Source organism: Pleurodeles waltl, chromosome 2_1, assembly GCF_031143425.1.
Source record: "Pleurodeles waltl isolate 20211129_DDA chromosome 2_1, aPleWal1.hap1.20221129, whole genome shotgun sequence".
NCBI lineage: Eukaryota > Metazoa > Chordata > Amphibia > Caudata > Salamandridae > Pleurodeles > Pleurodeles waltl.
The window spans coordinates 68396012-68411664 of NC_090438.1; positions in this window are offsets into that span (position 1 = coordinate 68396012).

Consider the following 15653-nt stretch of genomic DNA (forward strand, 5'->3'; position numbering starts at 1 on the left):
CAGTTGGCTGAGCCGCTATCGGAGTTATCCCTGGAGTGTTTTCTATGCACCTCCTTTCTGTCCCATTCTGCAGCATTGATCCCTGACCGCTCATACCTAAGTTAGGCTGACTGTACAAAGGTACCGGTGGACCTACAGTAATAGGTAGCGATATCGCATCTGGATTTTGTCCATTTCCCATGCTCTGAGACATGTTCATTCCCACACTATGGGTCATCATTGCCGGCATGCCCATCTGACTCCCCGTCATCTGAGCATGTGCATTTCCCCCCTGCATCTGCTTTTGAGGCATCAGAAACTGAGTTGATTCGGCTTGTGCCAATGTCGGGTTGTGACCACTCTGTACTCCCCTTACGGTTGGATCTAGAATCATTCCTGCACTGTTGTCATTGCTATAGTATCCTGGGATCTGCGGCTGATAATTTTCTGCTGGTTTCAACATGGGCACATCTGGATATATTCTCCTAACCTGCGGTATCTGCGGGGTGAACAGTAGACTCGGGTCCTTAGATCCCGATGATGCTCCTGAACTCTGAGTTTCACTGTTCTGTACCGGTGCCGGAGGGGCAGAACTGGTACTTGGACCTTGTCCACTCTCTGCATAAGGTGGTGGACGGTCGTTCAGCAATTGCATTATTAACTCCTCATCCTCTAACTCCTCTTCTCTTCTCAACTTTTCCTCGTCCTCTCTATCCTTGGAACACCTCCTGTTTGTCTTACAGGTAGCTTTCTTACCTGTCTCCTCTTCTTCCTTAGTAATTGCGGGAAACAATTTTATCCCCTGCAATACATCTGACCTCCACACCTTCTGTGCATTATCCCACCTAGCGTCCGCTAGTGTCTTTTCTACCTTTCTTATCCTGGTCTCAAACTTATTTTGCTGTTGCTGTCTAGCCATCAGTTCCCAAATTGCTAGAGCCTCAAACTGTGCTGGCCTTGGAGGTACCTTCATGTCGTACATCGTGAATCTCAGATTCTCTAGGATCCTTATATTGAATGTCCCATGGATCGGGAACGCTACGCTCCCATGTTTCTCTGTCAACTTGTGCCATTGCTTTAGCCAAAGGCACGGAGCTACCCCTTTTTCCTCCATTACAATGTAAGCTGGTGTACCTTCGGGTGGCGTCTCTTCTCCTACGCTCGCTTTAATGTAAGACTCCCCCTTCATCGCACTCCTTAATGCTTTAAAAAATTTCATTTTCTCGTCTTTTATTTCACAAAATTTGTAATCAATAGGTGACTTTAATTCCCGGAATACTCTTCGCTTGCTTTTCCCCTTCCAATCAAGCCCCACGGACTGCGTCCAATCCGTGCGCGACCCTTCTCTACAACCAACCTATCCCAGCGCGGCTCCTAGTGACGTCACACTCACACACACTGCGACTGACAAAGCCTCGTGGCTAATCCTCCTTCACTCAGCTCCTCTCGTAACAACTTCTTGCATGTATCGCGAGCTACCAAAATAAAACAGATCTGTCGGTTTACTACAGGAAGGGTAACACAATCGCTTCAGGACCTTAGGGATTTTTCACTAGCCTCAGCAGTTATTCCATCTTTCTCGGTCCCCACGTTCGCAAGCAAATCTCACCCGCAGACCTACTCTCAACTTGTCAATGATCTATTCTAGTGCACTTAGAATTTTGTCAAAGCCCGAAGTCGAAGTTCCTTTCACTCCCTTAACACACGTACCGACTCGTTGACCACGCCCGATCAACCTACTAAACCGCCCAGACCACAACATAAAACAACATACTCCGGAGTCTCTTGACCTCGCAGGGCCCGTCTCAACAACAACAACCACGTGGACCTTTTTATGCACAAAGCGCCACACGCACATGAAGTTCCACGACTTCCCTACTCTCACACTCGGAGTCGCACCTCCGCTATTTCTATGAAGTTCGACGACTTCTCTACTTCTACACTCGGAGTCGCACCTCCGCTATCCTCTAAAAAGAAAAAAAATCCTCGCAACCTTTTCACACAATCTGCGGCAATAAGCTGTGCAAGCGCAAAACCCTAATTTCACTCATACCATCACTAGTACCGCCAACGCTGATCCCACACCTCCATTCTCTTCATTCGCAAGCTCCGAGATCCCGGGAAAGTCACGGTGGACCTAGCCCATCATCATTCTGTCAATCAGTTTTATCCAAGAAAAATCTAATTCAACTTCTCGAGTGGGGTCTCAAAGGGTGTAACCGTCAATTCAACACCATGTACTTTAAGAGTACGGGGTCCCAAAAGGCGTAACCGTCCTCTGCTACCATCTACTGATAGAGCGTTCCGTATTAATAATTTACCTGTATTTGGACGCTCTTTAGGCCGATGAATCTTTTGGCTAAGTGGGACCCTCGACACCCTTAATCAGTCAATTTCATTAAATCAATAATCAATAACGAACATAAGCAATCCCCTGATCAACATAACACTTAACAATTAATCCAGAATACATTTCGGCGAACCCTGACCTTTCAGTCAGGAATAACCACACCAGTTTATTCAAAGTTAGTGAATTTATTTCCCTATATTAACAAAGCTAGCACAATATAGATGTGTCTCAACACCAAATGATAAACGTAAATGAACATTAATAGCTGTCCATAACGACGAAACAGGTGCAATCTATGCAGCATTTGAATAACAAGGCATTCGATAATAGCAATGCAAATCACTAATAGTATAATCTGTAATGAGCTAATTGCATACATTTAGTCAGCATAACAAGGTCTCAAATTGCATCGTGCAACAAAAGGAATCCTCATCTAACCTCAAATTAGCATCGGCATGTGGGACTTCATGCGAAACAATTTAGCAACATTAATTTGGAAAACTCCTAGCTAGGGCTCTTGTCAAAAAATCAGCAGTTGGTTACCTAAAAGAAACACAATGCAATTGTACAATTTCCTTTCATATTTACCAATTACAATCAGCATTCAAGGAAGTCTTCGTCTCACAGGTACTACTTCTCGATCAGCATGGGACGGGGCAAAGGGGCAGGGGTGGACGGGGCAATTGCCTCACGGCGGCAAGATAAAACTACTACTTCATGCAAAGGGATCAAAGTTAAAGTCTCTAGGGCAAGAATCATTTAAAGTCTCTTTCTCTCGATAAGAGAAAGCATCAGAGTCTCTTTTAAAATGGCGTCGCAGCAAGGTGGGCCATACTAGCTGCAAAATGGCGCAATGGGTGCGATGTCGGGTAATAGCTACTTTCTTCTCGTGCACCTGGTTTAAATAGACAACAGTTCAAATCCAATAGGGTCTTCCATTGGAGGGTTCATAGGTTAGCTTCAAATTGTCCAATCAAAAACGACAGTTCTCAAGCTTTTACTTAAGCATACATTATCCTTGGAGACGGGTACGCAAGTTGCAACATTTTATACCAATTAACTCACTTTCAGAGCTTCCATTGTCCGCACCTGCAGATCGACCTTGGAGCAAAGAGAAAAATGCCAAGCTGGCAAGAAACTTTAAGATAAGCATGTGAACGATCTCAGTGGAAAAGTACAGCTTCAAGCAAAAATACACGTTTATTAGCACATTGGAAAAATACGAGCATCTAAACCGTGAGACCAGGCAAGTAGGCCAAAGCCTCCACTAGAGTTATGCTAAGCTAAAGCATTTCAAACAAGCAAATCGTAGTATACGTTTACGATTATGTCGGATTAGTGCAATTCTAATACATCACGTTATATAAAGCACGCTTATAAATATTGGCAAACTACTCTGAGGGCACATTTTGTCCCCGTACAATCTTTATTAGTTCGGTTAAAGTCACACATGATTATTGCTACACTACGTTTATGCACTAATAAATGTAAAACCTTCATTTCTGCTTCATCAGGGGAAAACTATGAGAGTTTGATCATTATCACACAATTGTTAATTCTGATCCCTGTGCAAACGGGGGCTTGCAAAGGGAACGGAATTGAACCCTCTGCCCTCGTAATGAGGGCATTTGTAATACCGCATCACAGACAGAGAAATCCTCCCTCTTACTGTATTACAGAGCCACCGGCAACTCCATGCATACAAAGTATTCGCAAAGCCAATAGGTCTGGGCAACGGCCGAGCTCCGAGCTTTTGGTGTTGTCAATGTAAATGTTTTTTAGCCGTATGTTTGTGAAGTTGCGGATGTGTCACGTGTGTCTGTGTACAAATGTGCGTGTTATTACCTTTGGGGGGTGCATGTGTGTTATGTGTGCAAGATGAGAAAATCTACCGCCCGATTTCGCTCCTTCCTTTTGTCACCTCGCTTTTAGTAAAATATCTGAATGTGGGCCTGTCTCAGTATTTGGAAGCGGACCATGTGCTGCGCAAAGCTCGGTTTGGTTTTCGAGCTTGATTCAGCAGAGAACCAGCTTTACTCATGGTCGCGGAGGAGATCAGAGAGATTAAAGACAGTGGTCCTTTTGGATCTCTCTGCCGCATTCGATACTGTGTGTCATTCAGTTCTGTTAGAACGTCTGACAGAAATCGGGGTCCATGGAGCATCACATAACCTGATTGCCTCTTTCTTAAGCAAGAGCAGACGGTGGCACTTGGGAATTTCTTGTCTAAATCTTCTTCTCTCCCATGCAGAGTCCCCCAAGGGTCATCACTTAGTCCTACGCTCTTCATAGCACATCTAACTAAACTGATTCATTCCTCTGGTTTTGCTATTGTTGCTTATGTCGATGGTAATCAGATAGTGGTATCCATTCCCGGCAATGTGGAGGAGGTGGCATTTAAGTTTAACAGATGTATGATCACCATTGCCACTTGGATGACCTCCAACTTTCTGAAATTAAATTCAGAGAGGTACTCTTTTTTGGAAAAGAGTATAATTTTTTAGGCCATTCTTTGTGGCCTGATTACTTAGGATCCATACCTGCACAAGTTACCAAGGTATGGAATCTGACATTTTCGATGCTGATCTCTCCTTCAGGGAACAGGTAAACAAAGTGGTGTCCTCCTGTTCCCTGCTCCTCAGGTCCACAAAGAAAGTACTACCATATGATCCTTTCCAATTACAAAAAATTGCAGTGGTTATATTTATCCTTTCTAGAATTGATTACTGTAATGCCCTTTACATGGGCATGCAGCAATCTGTGTTAAAAAAAAAGCTGCAAATGGAACAGAATGCAGCCACTCGAGTGCTAAAGAAGCTACCCAAGTTTTCATCAACATCTAATGCCTTAAAAGAACTTCAGTGGCTCCCGGTAAAAGAAGGAGTCTTTAAGGCTCTTTCTGTAGCCCACAAGACCTTGTATGGTACTAAATCCACCAGTCTGCCAGAATGGATAAGGTGGTATCATCCTCAGAAAAATCTTAGATCTGCTGCATTATCTTCAGTTGCAGTTCCCAGGATACATTTAACTTCTTGGGGTGGCAGCAGTTTTGTGCACACCACCGGTTTGCTGTGGAATCGAATGCCAATAAACTTTAAAAAACAATCCAATTTTTTATTTTTCGTAAACAACTGAAAACCTGGTTGTTCCCGTTGTCTCTGTTCAGAGGCCATCCTCATATTTGTAGCGCCAAGACACGCAAGGGTATTCACACGCTCTATAAATGAAATCACAATGTTGGGCGCATCCTCAATATATCGTAATTCAAGAGAATTATCCCCAACTGAAAACCAAAGCTGAAGCAACCAATGGCCAGACAAAAAAAGATGGACAAGATTCCAGCTAAACAACCAAACATTTAAGTAACCATCAGTAACAAACGTTTTAAAATGTTATACTTGGGTTTTTATAAATAACAAGTTGGGATTTAGGGACTCGTGTGAACAACCAAAAAGCCTAAAATTATGAATGCGGCTCTAATAAAACATCCACATGCTATCGAAAAGGTTTGCTTTAATCGAGGAAGAGTCAGAAAGAGTAGATTTATTCTTCCTAAGGGTGAACTCAAATTAAGAGTTTAATTTGAAATTTCATGCCCATGTTACAGACATTAAACCTGTCCTGAAGGATTCTTAACCCAAGGAGCTGTTAGATGCTGACTTCTTGGCACCTCTTACTTTGTGGAGTTATGTCTGTCAGGGGCTTGACAGCCAGTGCCATCTGGGACCAAGATAAAATGGCTCATTCAACGAAGTTTACTTTAGACAACATCCTGGGATCTGAAATGGCAACACGCACCAGGGACAGAGAAGACATGTTCTGCATCTCGTTACATGTCCCCGCATCCTGACGTCTCCCACGTTCCTGCAACACTTACTGCTGGGCTTAAATCCTTCCCCGCGTGGGCTCAGATATCTGGATAATTTGTCATATGAGCAGCTAATTTTGAGGTCTGGCGAGATCGGCAGCACAGGGGCAAAACTAACAGAATGCCAAACACCACAGTGCCCCTGGAATCTTACCACCATCTGTCTGCATCGATTCTCAGGGCCGTGCGTCGTGGAACTAATACATTTCGTAAAGTACCATGCAGCACAAAAACAGGCCAAGTTCACAGGTTTAACCAAAAGCAAACCTTGGAGGCAGACAAAGCGTTGCGCTTTTCCAGTGACATCAGTAGTGCTTTACAGTGGCCTATAATTCACATTAGTAGAAGCACTATAGTTCATGGAACAAAGTGATCTGAACTCCAAACCTTTATAAAAACTTACTTCTGAAGCTCCATGAAACATGAATGCAAGCCAAGTCCTTGTCGTACAAAAAGCACAAGCTACGCTACAGCAAACATCTAAGGCGGGTTGCAGAGCTGAACTGTACTGACCTAGCAGAGTCGGGAACCCTGATCCTGAGCACTAGGACTTGACTTAAACCTGCATGGAAAGCTGAGGCGTGGCGGCGTATGGCAGCACTAGCAGGAAACAAAGAATGGTGCGAGTGAAAACAGTAGCGCTTGTGAAAAGCGCTCTTAAAGAAATAAAAGAGTAGTCCTGAAACAATGCCTTAAAATGGCCGCTGCTTATGTCTAGCAGTAATTGGTCACTGCTCTCGGGGAGGACTAAACCCTGGAAGAGGAATGATGCATGCATGCAATTGGGCAAATGGGGAGACTGAAAAATAGAGCGACAATTGAGTCAGTAAATAGGAAGCCCATGGCGGGCTGAAGCCCACAAAGTACATACAACAGGTCTCTTTTCGAGACAGCGCATGTGGGCTGTCCAAAGCAGAGACGTAAAAAACTTGCGAGAACACTGATGCTGGGAGAATTGTCAATGTATAGCCCAAAAGCCTAATATTCAAGGTGTAAAGTTTTCGATACACGTGCATGGTTGAGCTTAATTTGCGATTAGTGATTTTCATGTCATTTCTGGAATTTCCCACTTTCCCTAAACACAAGAGCAATTTTTTCTCACAAGTGTTAGCTCTGAAACCGGATATGTCATTTTCTTGTGATTACTATGAAAATTGAGATTTGAATGTTAGCAGATGCCTCACATAAAAAAAGAAATAAAAAAAATGTACTTCAAGTTATGCATGCTTACTAGCAGTATGTGAAATTCGTTAAATATTCTTTTGCATAATATTGACAAAATCATGTAGAATTATGTGAAATTCAAAACTAGCTTTCGGCACTGGAGGAGCGAGATGGGGCGGTAGTTCTTGAGGTCGGAGGGGTCTGCAGTTGGTTTCTTCAGCAGGGCACTGATCTCGGCGTGTTTCCAGCACTCCGGGAAGGTGGCGGTGTTGAAGGAGGCGTTGACGATGTCGCGGAGGTGGGGTGCGATGATGTGGTCAGCCGTGTTGAAGATGTGGTGTGGGCAGGGGTCCGTAGGGGATCCGGAGTGGATGGTGTTCATTGTGCGTGTTGTGTCTTCGGTGCTGACTGGGGTCCAGGTGCGGAGGGTGGCGGTGGGCGGCATCAGTTCGGTGGTGGGGTTTGTGGTTGGTGGGCCGAAGCTGTTGTGAATGTTGGCGATCTTGTCGTGGAAGAAGGCTGCGAGGGAGTCGCAGAGGTCTTGCGAGGGAGTGATGTCATTGTTTCCGGCGTCGGGGTTGGAGAGCTCTTTGACGACGCTGAAGAGTTCCTTGCTGTTGTGGGTGTTGTTGTCCAGTCGTTCCTTGAAGGCTGTCTTCTTTGTGGCGCGGATCAGTTGGTGGTGTTTGCGGGTGGCGTGTTTGAGGGCCGTCATGTTGTCTGTGGTCTGGTTGGTGCACCAGGTGTTCTCCAGGGAGCGGCAGTTCTTCTTGGAGGTGATGAGCTCGTCGGTGAACCAGGAGGCTTTCTTGCTGCTGCGTCTGCTGGGGGGGTTCTTCGTCAGTGGTGCGAGGGCGTCTGCGCAGTTGGTGATCCACTGTGTGAGGTTGTTGGCGGCTTCGTTGGGGTCCGTTGAGCTGGTGGGGGGGTTCTGGCTGAGGAAGGTGGTGAGCTGGTCGCCGGTGATCTTGTTCCAGCTCCTGCGGGGGGCTTGTTGAGGGTGGTGGTGGGTCGTCGTTTTACTGAAGCTGAAGTGGACGCAGCTGTGGTCAGTCCACTGGAGATTGGTGGAGTGTCTGAAGGTGACATATTTGCTGGATGAGAAGACTGGGTCAAGCGTGTGGCCGGCGTGGTGGGTAGGGGTGGTTACCAGTTGCTAGAGTCCGAGGTTGGCCAGGTTGGCCAGTAGAGCAGTGGTGTTGCGGTCCTTGTCGTCCTCCAGGTGGAAGTTGAGGTCCCCCAGGAGGATGTAGTCGGTGGAATTGATGGCGTGGGGGCTGACGAAGTCTGTGATGTCTTCGCTGAACTGTGTGCGTGGTCCCGGTGGTCTGTAGATGAGGGTGCCTCTGAGCGTGGTCTTGGGGTTGGTGTGTATCTGGAAGTGGAGGTGTTCGGCGGAGGTGAAGGTGTCATCGGAGTTGGTCGTGATGCGGATGGTGTTCTTGTGGATGAAGGCGATGCCTCCTCCTGTCTGGTTGACGCGGTCCCTCCTGGTGATTTTGTAGCCTTCTGGGACGGCGATGGCGACGTCGGGTGCTGAGGAGGCGTTCATCCAGGTTTCCGTCAGGAAGGCGATGTCTGGTGCTGTCGAGTCGAGGAGGTTCCAGAGTTCGACGGCATGCCTGTGAACGGAGCGGGTGTTGAGCAGGATGCACATCAGGTGTTTGTTGCTGGGGCTCGGTTTAGTAGGTGCAGTGTTGGGTCGTAGGCTGGTGAAGCGGCAGGTCAGGCAGGTGAAGGGTCCGTGGGTGCGTCTCGGGGTGGCTCGGTAGCAGGCGGTGTTTCGGCCGGCGTTGAGTGCGTGGAGGGTTTTGGCATCGTAGCTGTGCAGGGTGTGCTGGCGAGGGCGAGGACCAGGGAGTCTGGCGCTGGGCGCGGTCCAGGCGCGGACGGGCGCAGACAGGCTTACCTTTGGCGCACCTTCGGCGCTCAGTCGGTGCTCCCGCTGCGCGCATCCGCTGCGCGGTCGCTCTGGGGGCGTCATAAGTAAGGAGCCGGGAGGGAGGAGCAGCTGGGTGGCGGGAGCGGTCCGGCGAATGGAATCACAGGGGGGCGGGGCCGCAGGGAGGCAGCGGCGGGAAATCCCAAGAAGCAGCGGGCAGCGGGAATCCCAGGAGCAGCGAGCGAAGGAATCTGCAGGCAGGAGGCGGCAAAGGCAGGCAGGAGCGGCAGCAGTGAGTGGGGCGACCAACACTCGCAACATACACTCGCAAATGATACTAGACAAAAATAGCTCATTTACAACAAAATGTAAGAGTACATTTACACATACAGATTTACTCACATGTATATGTACTTTTGGACTAGGCACCAATTTTCTTAAGAGGGGGACACACTGAGTAGCAGTTTGAAGAACTAGTATCCACTATGGTATAATTTTCTGTGTATGTTGTTTACATCCACCCCATATAACACAAAATTCATCTTACAACTACTTTTCTTAACACTCTTATTTGATGGTACAGGTCACCTGTGCTAATGTAGTCTCCTCAGTAAAGGGGAAATACTCCTACAACGTCCATATTGTTGTGACTCGAGATGTTGCTTAATTATGGTAATTTCTTTCTAGGACATACACAGTCACCAATTATTATAAGGCAAGTCCCTTAATAAAACGCAAGGCATATTTGCTTTTCCAACTCCTGTTTCCAGAGTACAATGATACATGTGATAACAGATATCCCTGGACTTTGACTGCAGTTGTGAAGCAAACACAATATTCACCTTTTGCTGTGATTTCTTGCATGCACTCAGAAAATGTCCAACAGATTTCTATACCTTTAGCTAAGGAAAGCCTAAGGTATGATGAATGGATGGATGAATGCAACTGCAATGCAATGTGAGGCCCTTAAGCAGCATTGCTGATCAATAATGTAGACAGTTGCAGATTACTACTTCAGGGTCCACAACTTCACCCCTCTACTAAATTAGAGGCACAGCATTTAATGGGGATGGGGGTCAGAAAACTGTTATTTAGGTCAGGAATAGATGCACGTGTGCACTTTCGGACCTTTGAGACACCATACAAATGTGTGTGGAGATTAACTTTGCCCTCAGAATCGACCAATTTGCAAAATATATGTCAAAAAGGTTGGATAATAATTCTGGGGATTTATGAGGTTGGAAAGTATGCAGTTTGTTGTGGAACACGTAGCAGGGTTGAAAACCACCAGGGCTAACCATGTATTTAGCATGCCTATTTCTACATGTATTTAGCATGCCTATTTCTACATGTATTTAGCATGCCTATTTCTACATGTATTTAGCATGTCTATTTCTACATACAGGTGTTGAAAATGTGGGAGAGCATCGACCTACCTTAGCATTGAAAAGGTGAGTAAGTTCTCTGACTCTCTAATAGACCCCAACAACCCTGCTACGTTGTCTATGGCTGGATGTTGATACTGACCATAAACTTAACCTTAGCACCATCCTTTACACTGAGCCTGAACTTGACCCCAGCCTCAAGCCTTACACTAAGCCTGTCTAGGCCGAACCCTAATCCTAAAACCCAACTTAACCCTGAGCCTTCACCTAACACTCAAGCTAATCCTTGGCTTAATATAAAACAAGTCGAAACACTATAGGACTGAGTTAAGAGCCCCCAGCGCCTCCTTGCACCACATTAGTGTCATTTTATTACACTAATGTGGCCCAACGAGGCCAAAATCGCCTCGCCAGATTGACAAAGGGGCGCAATGCATGCATTCGCCACTTTGTAACCTTTTGCTCTACATTATGCCTGCGCAGGCATAATGTATGCAAAGGGGCGTTCCCCTGTTAGAGGGACTGAAAAAAATGTGGCAAAGAAATCTAACAGATTTCTTTGCGTCATTTTTTTCGTCACTTTTAACGCCTGCTCAGAGCAGGCGTTAAAAGGAGGCACACCACTGTTTTCAACGGGCCTCACTGGACTTTTCAGGATTTGACGCTAGAACTGCAAAGCTCCAAACTAGCGTTAACATTTTTTATGCTAGTTTCCCTAACTGCCTCCATGGTGCGCCGTATCTTAAATGGTGGCATTAGGGGGGGCGCTAAGGTACGCAAGAAAAGTGTCGCTGCACTGGATGCAGCTCCACTTTCTTTAAATCAGGCTCTGTGTTTAACTAAACTTTAAAACTAATCCACTCTTTTCTCTAACCCGACACTTCACTCTGTACACAACCATAATTCTAAATCTAGCCCTACCATTAACATTAACTAGAACCGTACTCTGTCTCTAAGCACACTCCCTACACTAACCCTAAACCTAACCTTCATCTGACCCCTGACCATAAGCCAACCATTACCCTAACTCTTACCCACCTGCTTCTACTCATTACTCTAAATGTGCCCTAAAACTAACATTTAGCATTAGCCTATCCATCAGTAGCCCAACTGAGAAGTTAACCATGCCTTATTTAATCTAGGAGTTCAGTAGCAGTTTTATTGTAGTGCTACTGAAGTACTGATATAGCTACAGGCAGTGAATCACAGGTAGTGGAGGTGTGCCATCTAGTCCAATGGTGTATTCTGAATAGGAACAGTTCTTATAAGTACGCTTAAGTTGTAGGTAAATGCCTTAATAGTGATGTATACACAAATGGTTGGTCTCTCTCACGTACATTGAACATTCCTATGCATCCTTTAGTTTGCTTTTGTTGTAGTGAAATTGGAAAACAGGAACCTTCCCATCACAACAGCAGTAGTGAGCCTTGCCCTTCCATATTATTGGTATTGCACTTCTCCACACCTCTCTGACCTTGTAAGCTCCAGCAGGGCCCAGACTTTCATCTTTGCTCACTCCTACAACATCCCTCTGCCATCCCTGCTCACACATCTCTGCAGGGGTCTGGAAACTTGATATCTCTTTACGTATTTATTTATGTGCTTTACCTTGTGCTGATATTCAGTTAACTTAGCGTCACATGACTGGGACATTGTTCCAAACCAGAATAAATTCGAAGATCTCTTTAATGGCTCCCCTTGTCCTTTCCCTCATCCTTGGCATATCAAGCAGTAGCTGGTTCCCTCCTTTCTGCCCTTGGTGCCGCTTGCTTCTTTAGCATCTCTCTGTCTACCATCTTTATTCTCTTGTTCTTCTACAGCGGACCACGGGGCACCATTTTTGCCCGTTATCGTCACAAAATGGTGTCCTTGCTCCCCAAGGAAAGTGTTTCAAGAGTCTTGATCATTTTCCAGGTCCCTTCTCTGCCCAAGAGAGCTGTTGCTGGTCTCCCACTTATATCCTGGATACTTCTCTACTTAAGTGTGGCAAGTTCAGGGTGCCTGCAATTGACTTTCCGGATCACATGAAGTTCATGTACACAGCACTGCACATAGGCTTTTTTTTCAGGTCCACTTTGTCAAGTGACTTTGCAAATGGTCAAACAAGTTAAGACTTACACTCTATTTTATTGTGAAGTTTGTCAAGTTTTTATTTAGGGCAAGGGTAGCCTCACAGAGGCCCTCATTCTGACCTTGGCGGTCTTTTCGCGAGACCACCGAGTTACCGCCGCGGTGAAGACCGCCGACCGCGGCGGTATGCCGCTGTGCGCATTCCGACCGCTGGGAGCGTTCCGCCGGGAAACCTCCAGCAGCCACACTGGCGGTCGGCGGAAAAGTGGAGACTGGTCAACCTCCACCGCCACGCCAGCAGAACACCGCCCACAGAATTACGACCCACATATCTGTGTGGCGGTCTTCTGTTGGCGGTGTTCTGTTGGCGGTCACCTCCCCATGGCTCCCGTCGCCTCCCGGAGGACCAACGCACAAGGTAAGTTGACCGTCTGTGAGGGGAGGGGGAGGGGGGGTGTTGTGTGATGTGGGCGTGTGTGGGGGTGTGCGTGTGAGTGTGTAGAGGGGGTGTGTGAGTGCGTGTATGCGGGCGGGGGGTGCTGCTGTGTCTATGGGTAATGTGTGCTGTTTGGCAGGTGCGCATGTCTGCATGTATGTGTGCGGGTATGTGTCCCCGTTGTGTATGTGTGTGTAGGGGGTGTGTATATGTGCATGTTGGGGGTGTGTGCATGTCGGGGTGCATGTATGTGCATGTCGGGGTGGGGGTGGGGAGGGGGTTCGTACCACCTCTGGGGGGTGGCAGGGGGGTGGAGGGTGTGGGGGGAGGACTCGGGTGGGTAGTGGGGGGTGGGGGAGACCCCTGTCAGTGCCAGGGAAGGAATTCCCTGGCCCCGATAGTGCTTACCGCCATGGTTCGCATGGCGGTTCCCGACCGCAAGAAACCGCGGCGGTAGGCAGGGTCATGATACCGTTGGCGGTCTTGGGACGACCGCCGGGCCGGAGTGCGCAAACTCCAGCCCGGCGGTCATGACCGCCGTGGCGGTCGGAGTGGGGAAGTGGCGGGCGATCGCGGCGGTGACCGCCGCGGTCAGAATGCCATTTTTCTGACCGCCGGTCTGTTCGCGGTCCGACCGCCGCCTCTCCGCCGACCGCCAAGGTCAGAATGGCTTGCACAAATGTAATGTTCAAATCCACGCTTTCAATGGTGACAATAGCAACTTTGACACTTTAAGAATGTGATCACTAATCCAACAACTTGAACAACTTCATTGTACTCTGTCACTTAGCAAAATCCTTGCCTAGAGACCTGCACCTGAAAGCAAGATTAGTCCAGTTAATGCCAGGGTGTAGCTCCTGTGCTAACCTAACCAATTTGTGTCTCAGTTTCTGTAACGTACTTACCCTGGCAGCACTAAACAAAATTAAATTACTGATATTCCTCTCATCAATGACGATTCACAATGTTATTAATCAATTTGCTAATTTGGCATTTTTGTTCAAGTATTTTGCAAAGGAATGTGAACCTTATCTTTTGTCCTTGCCAAAAACCATTCACATCTGTGCACCACACTCAGGTTCAATGCACTTAATTTCCCATATTTTCAACATTGTTATCTTGAAATAGGCATTCTAAACAAATGGTTTGCCATGCTGATTTTGATCTGTGGTATGCGTTCCATTCAGAGTATTTGGCAATGGATGGCTGTATAGAAAATGTGGATGCCCTCCCTAACATCTATGAATTCCAGAATCATCCTAGAATACTTTAATGCAATTAGTATGAGGGAACAACAATGGAGAACTAGAATCTTTTAAAGGCAATCTCAACTCAAGCAAAACATCTTATCTTAACCCAATGGATATTTTTCTCAATTTAGGCACCACAAGTTTAGAATTTCATTTCAATAAATTCTCAAACCAATGAAGATAAAAAGAGATAAGTGGAAAATCGGATTTGGCGAACTGAACCTACACATTTTTAAAGAATGAAATCAAAAAGCAGCTTGAAAAATTAAAGCACCATTGAAAAAAACAACAATTGATAAAAGTGGGTGGAACCAGTTAAAGTTTTTATCTTTGAGCTTGTTCTCTGAAATAGAATGCAGAATCCTTCAGCAGAGCAAGATCTAAGACTGAGGTGAGCAAGTGTTCTTAGAAGTCAAGTACATAGTTGCCAAGCTCCTGCTAAAGACATTTGTTTTGGCGTCCAAGCAGGAGGAATTTGTAGCTGCCAACATTGCTTCTTACATATGATGGATTTGCTGCCTGATCCTAATCCAAGATTTTACCTTCAGACTTCATCTTTCTTACGATTCTCAGAATCCTCCAGCATGGCAGCACTGGAAACTGTAGCAAGGCAAAACACCACAAAGTGAGATACCTTTTCTTCGAACTCTTCCTTAAACCATTTTCAGCTCAGTGAAAAGCTCCAGGCAGGACAGGCTTTCAGTCTCATTTACATGAAAATGGTGCATTGTCATCTATGCATCAGATTTCTTGCACCTGTCGCTCATCCCCCCAATGATGCCATGAATGCACTATATTTACAATATAGAGCTCCATGAGGCAATACAGGACCATATTACGATGCACGTTTCCACAGGTGCATCAGAAATTCTGACGCATCTGTTGGCGCGAAAGTGACGCATTGCTGGAGTTGCATCGTTAAACAGATGCAACTCCACCAATGCAAGAAGAGTCCCATTGGTAAAAGCCCTGCATCAGTTTTACACCTGGTCTGAGCAGGCGGTAAAATTTTGATGCAGTGAAGTCGTAGAGTGATGCAGTGATAAATTGTAGATTTCACTGTGTCAGTTCTACATGGCTTTTTCTGTGTGAATGTCCTCCATGCATATATTATACCTTGCGCAAGCATAATGTGCTGCATGACGTTACAAACTAACACATTGGGCCCTATGCATCAGTTTGTAAATATGGAGCAGTTTAGTGTATGGCATCAAGGTGCTTTTCAAGAGCATAAGGTTACATTAAACAAGGTCAGAATTTTTTTCAGGC